This window comes from Petromyzon marinus, chromosome 38 (genome assembly GCF_048934315.1).
Source record: "Petromyzon marinus isolate PM22_M1 ecotype Great Lakes invasive population chromosome 38, UKy_Petmar_22M1.pri1.0, whole genome shotgun sequence".
In the NCBI taxonomy this organism is placed as follows: Eukaryota; Metazoa; Chordata; class Hyperoartia; order Petromyzontiformes; family Petromyzontidae; genus Petromyzon; species Petromyzon marinus.
Genome location: NC_133704.1, coordinates 9,478,892 through 9,485,069, shown reverse-complemented (window position 1 = coordinate 9,485,069; position 6,178 = coordinate 9,478,892). Strand labels below are relative to the sequence as shown.

Sequence of the window (6,178 nt, the reverse complement as noted above, 5' to 3'; positions counted from 1 at the left end):
CCAAAGAATATGGATCCTTGCAGTCACGAAAACTTCAAATCTTTAATTAGTTTTGCAGTGACAATGTTTATGGGTAACGATAGCACTAGTAGTAGCAGTAGCAATATAAAATCGGCAGTCATGTATCCATATTGCTTGAAACAATTCGCATTTTCAGGTGCAGTTTCTGAAATACAAATTATTGTTCGGTAAATGATATGTTTTACACTTTACGAACGAATGAAATGCATCGTCTTCTCTTATTTAACCTGCATTTTTTTAGTAACCCAACCTCCACCGGATGGAGGTCTCTTAAAGGCCACCGTCGCTGTCTTGTGATCCAACGCCTCACTCCAGCTCGCTCCTGCGCTCGAGCTGAATCGTAGCTCAATCTCCGCGGTGCATTCCCTCCTTTGGCCCAGGCACCGTCGCTCCTAGCCACGACGCGTCCTGCCCAAGCCCACTTTGCTTTGCCCTAATAGCCAATACGGTTGTCTTATCCCCGTGTCCCCTCTTGTCGGCTCTCTTTAATTTTAAGCGTGCACCTTTCCGTGCTTACTTGTGCAACACTTTAAAGCCTTCGATCCATCTTCACGTCAATGTTCACATCCTACTTATTTGTTCATAAACTATTTTTAAACACATACGTGAGTAAACAGTGCTCGGCACACACGATGGCTGTACTTTTTTTTTTGGAACTCCGTACAATGTACAATCAAAGGCCGTCTGATATCCCAAATAATGCTTTGGTAGAAAACACCAGTCCAAGAGCAAGCAACGAGGAGTGTGCCAATACGGCAAGCCTCACATGTTGACCGTTCAATGGATTCACAAAGCACTGGCAGCCCTTGTGGTGTTCCGTACTTTTTCATGAACAAAATGGGAAAAAACTCCGGCGCCGGCAACTAAATTGGGCGAGTGCCGTGTTTTTTTTCCCCCACAATGCAGTTGCACTAATTGATTTCGAGTTTTTTCCGTCAATCCAGAGGGTAGCCTTCATTGCAAGCGTACATATTCGATGGGACAACCCCTTGTTGGATGTGCGTGGTTGCGCGTGGAACGATAGATTAACTGCGTGGTGAATAATTTTGATAGGCTCATTAATTCTACGCTCGACGCTTGACGTGGTTGAAACGTAACAATCCACCGGGCCCTTGGGCAAAGGAGCGAAAAGTCTCCGCTTGGGTACATAGCCTGAGCACAGCATCAGATGTTCAGATCAAACGGTTGATTGCGTTCATCAAAATCCAATACCCGAGTGCGTTAGCTGAAATCTACTATATTCCAAATATATTCGAAATATTTTCCCTCCACTGTTATGCTTTTCAGACATGGATACACTGTATCTATATCGCACCCTTTTACATTTTGCAATGATTCGGTATTGTGGCTCTTCACCAAGATCTTATTTGTAAAAGAGACTGTTAAGTCTCAGTGGGCTCTTTTTTTTATTGGGTGCAATTGCGAACAACAGGCATATCACACATTAGTACATCTAATCAGCACGATCATTGGTTCACCGCAGCTCAAACACTCAGTCCCCTAAAAGGCGTGTGGTGAAGTTAGGAGACGTCCACGTGTGAGCTCGGCATTTGAAGGCCCGAAGACTCAGAATCAGTGATCTCGCTGACAGTGTGCATCAGGGAGGCAGCTCAAGACCCGGACAGCAAAGTGAAAGGGAGCTTCTGTCCAGGGAGCAATGTTTTGACAACTGGGGGGCCAAGGGCATGGCCTGGTCGGGTTGTGCATAATCTCTGGCCTGGTTTAAACACTGTTTCACTCCCAACACTCCTTAGCGTGTCACCACATCGCGAACATGACGGCAAGGGGTTGCAAGACCAACGTATTAATTGTTACAATGCGCACCTCTCTCACGATGCACCTCGTGGTAAATGAAGGCAACCGACCGCCGTGCTCAATCGGCGACACTTGGAACGTTAAATATCTGAAGCTGTGCTGCTAAGTGTAAAGAGCTGCCCGTTTGGCAACCTAAAGTCACATTTTACTTTCAAAGTGATGCACGATGTGTATCCGCCCAATACGTTGTAAAAGTAAACAAACACGTTCACAGTTTATTAGTTTATTCGTAGTTCTCATTACAGTTTAAATTGTTCGTGAAATTGAGTGCCATTTAAATGTAAGTGCAGGCCATTTGCATGTTATGCCTGCAGTTTGAGGAGATGCAGTACCCCGTGAGTGGTGCTCTTATGCATTTAAAATGTAACAAAAGCTCTGAGAAGGGCGATTTCATATTTCTTTGTATAAAAGGACTTTGCATGATGGAAATGTTTCAAATAGCAAAGTTGACAGAAACACAAGTGCACCGTGCAATCGACAATCATGCCACAATTCTAGATTTAAAGCTTTCGTGACTGCTAGGATCCATACTCTTTGGTTCTATTGGGTAAAGTCACGTAGGTGAAAATAAAATAACAAAAAATCACGACGTTTCGGCCACAACACAAGTACTAGGTGCCTCGGTGAATGTATATGCTCTAACTTTAACACAGCTATTTCTGTGACCAGTTACAAGCTAATCACTCAGCTATTTCAATGCTAAATTCGATGCTAATTTCTTTGTCAAGGGGTACCTCTGCGGATGTGTATACTTTAACTTAGCTATTTCAATGAGCCATTTCAATGCTAAATTATATGCTAATTCCTTTGTCAAGGCGCGTGGTCTTTTTCTTCTCACACAGCTTAAAGGTCGTGATCTAAGCGTGGCTTCTTCCACTCCAGCGCTGTCCTCCAGACAGTCTCGTCCCTTCACCTGATGAAGGCCGCTTGTGTTGTGGCCGAAACGTCGTGATTTTTTGTTATTTTATTTTCACCTACGTGACTTTACCCAATCATGCCACACCTACTTTTACATATTAGATGTATATACGTGAGAGAAATATATACGATGGAATGTATCTCCCGAAAAGCAATACTTTAAGCAGAACGGAATGGAAGTGTAAGGTAAAGGTGCGGCGCTGAAATAGCTTGCCAACACCACTGCTGGCAGAGGGCCTCTACTGGAGCGAACTCTACTGAGTATCCGGTCTGCTCTTGCACGTTAACCAGACGTGTAGGAGAGGCGGGCATACCCACACTTTACCCCACCACATGCAGACTGCCAATCTATACCAATGCTGCCGAACCCATTTATACTGCTGCTGGTTGGACAGTCGCAGAGGCAGGCGTTGGGGGGACCGGGGGGTTGCCAATTCTTTCTAACTACCACGTAGAAAGATGGAATCGAACCGGCGACCCTGGATTGCGGAGTCCTGTTGTGCTCACCACACCAAGCCACGGCAGCTCGCGACGTGAGAGTGCAGTTACTCGGAGGAGAAAAAATACTGAATGTGATGGAAGTTGTTTCCAACCGGCGCAGAGAAAAATTGAGTGTCCCGCTCATCCGGCGATTCTCCTGCCTGACAAGAGGCAGAATCTCACTCGCCGTGGAATTATTTCTACATATACACATGTTTTTTTTTTTTATCAGGCCTGTTTCATCGTTGCTTCACATGTGGACCAGTAAAGGAGGCATTGCCCAGCAGCGTTGGCACAGAGCTGGACGGTCCTGGTGACAAGTTACACGCCGTTCATGCGGAATTCTTTGCCGCAGTAAGTGAATGATGAGAACGATGCCATTGCCTCGTGGGCCAACTTGCTCCAAAGTTATCCTGTTCTTGTTCAGCCCAACACATGCACAAGGATCACTGACCTAGTGTCTCAGTACATTTGGCTGCGCACGAGGCCAAAACGCGTTCCAATGCCGAGTGCTGCAGTATTTCTCTGCTTCCAGGCCACACTTTTGTGTTCAGGGAAACATTTTTTTTTTTTACGTGAAACCAACAGTGCGTAGAATGCCACCTAAAATTATGGAAAGAGAACAGACTTCCCGTGCTCAAGTAATTCGCACTACTCACATAAGTCAACAGATTTGCTTTGATGACTGGAAACCAAAAGGGCCGCTCGTTCACAGGGAACACGTTTGTATACGCAAAAAAGAAATCATACCGCCTACCATTCTCAGGACTATCTGTATGTTGAACTTCTTTCGCACCGTACGTAGCCAACTGTGCTTATCGGAGGTGCGGGGGTATATTTGGCATTGCACATTTATTCCATTCATACTCCATTCTGCTCACAAGTGGAGTTGAACCTCGCGGTCACCTCTGATGATCACATTTAGGAGACCGTCATTTGTTAGATGGAAAATAAGGACGCCGTAAGGTCACTTTCAGGAGTATTCCACCGTGCAATTGCTGCATGATGCACAAGTGCAGATTGCCCCGGCAAACGAAGGAGAATTTGAAAATAAAGCTTTAATAATGACAGCGACTTGTTCACGTGTCAAAGTAAACAACAACAACCCTGCCTTGTGTTAGGAGAATTGTCCCTCGGCCAAATAAGTTGGAAAATGAACAGAATGAAATATAGATGAGGCATGATGTAGGAATGATACATTGTGTGAAGAGGAACTCGAGCCTCTCCACGGATGAGAGCTGCTGGCTCCAAGGTGAGAATCCTCATGCCACTCATAGGAAATCCTCCCATCCAATTAATAACCAGGCTTAAGACTTTTGATTTAAAGCTTTCGTGACTGCAGGGATTCATATTCTTGGTTCTTTCGGTAAAGTCACGTAGAAGGGAAACAATAAAATAATAAAAATGTTTTATATTTTCATTATTAAAATGTTTTATATTTTTATTATTTTATCGTTTCCCTTCTACGTGACTTTACCGAAAGAACCAAGAATAGATACTCTTTGGTTCTATTCGGTAGAGTCACGTCGGTAAAAAATAAAACAACCTACGTGACTTTACCGAATAGAACCAAAGAGTATGGATCCTTGCAGTCATGAAAGCTTTAAATCTAGAACCAAGAATAGGCTTAAGACTGTTTAGCTTCCAAGAGCTGATGAAATCTGGCACATTGAGGGCGATTTGGTCATAGGTGAGACCCACTTACCCATGTATCACATATGTGTGAAAGGTTTAATTAAGATAAAATAACAAAAACCAACCCGTGAGAACAGACGGTACAAATTAATTATGCTTCTCTGATGTGAGAAGTTCACGTTAAAACTACCATCAATCATACAGGCTCGCCAAAGGTGGGGCGTAACTGTGAGATATGCAAAACTTCAAATGCACAAAACGTTTAATCAGGAGACATAAAAGACCCAGATGGGCGAGGGCATTCACACAGACTGTGCTGGTACGTTTTTTCACGTGAACCACAGAAGTCCACGCGGGCAGTCGTGCACGGGCCATATCGGAGTGCCGTGGTGGTGAGATGTTAGTTCCCTTGCCTGGTATGCAGGTCGCGGGTTTGATTCCGACCCTGACGCCTGTTGTATATTTGGAGTTTGCATTTTCTCCCCGTGGTTGCGTGGATTTTTCTCCGGGTCCTCCGTTTTTTATTCCCTCTACATTTAAAAAAACATGCATTTCGAGTATTTGACTGCTATACATTTTCCACATGATAAGCCACTTCTGAAAAATAGCTACACAGCCCAGTGGGCCTCAATTGGCAAGATAAAAAAAATAGTAAATAGTAATAGAGTACAAGCTGGGCGGGCTTGAGCCGCACGGAATGCGCACGGCCGATTTTACTGACGATGTGCCGTTCCTGCTACATTTCACCTGGTTACGTTAATGTCATAATCTACGCCAGGCTGCGCTGTCTGTATGTGCCATGGCGATTGGTATGCCATCCCCACCAATGCGCCAAAGGGTCCCGATTCGCGGTGCGGTGTAAATAAACCTCCAGGAGGCTACCGTGGGTGTAAACTCTGCGTGTACGTTTGAGCCTAAATATATGGCACTTATAATTAGGACACAGCGCGAAAACGCAAAGGGGTAGTGTTTCTTCCCGCGCATCGACTTACGATGCATTACACTCTGCTGTGTTTCCCGAACAACTTTGCACAAGACAAACACGTGGGGTTAAACTCACTCGAGCTGTGACGATGCATTGGAGTGCATCACTCAATAAATGAACCCATTCGTTGGTTGCATCGTTTCATTTCAGTAACGCACGAGGCTAAAACTAAATACTGTATACAGTAGCAACAACTGAACAAAAATATGAAATGTTTGTAAGTTTGCCTCTCTCTCTCTGTGCCGTGTCCTTTCTCAAAGATGTTTGGTGATCGTGAATGTTCTTCCATTTAGCTCTGCCCATGATATTGCTCAAGAGCTTTGC

The 6,178-nt window shown here is 44.6% G+C and overlaps 1 protein-coding gene across 4 annotated transcripts in view; it reads right to left on the bottom strand.

The window, feature by feature from the left end:
• Window positions 1–6,178, bottom strand: part of TYW1B (tRNA-yW synthesizing protein 1 homolog B) — a 139,253-nt gene that overhangs the window by 29,677 nt on the left and 103,398 nt on the right. The gene's annotated exons all lie outside the window — the stretch shown is intronic.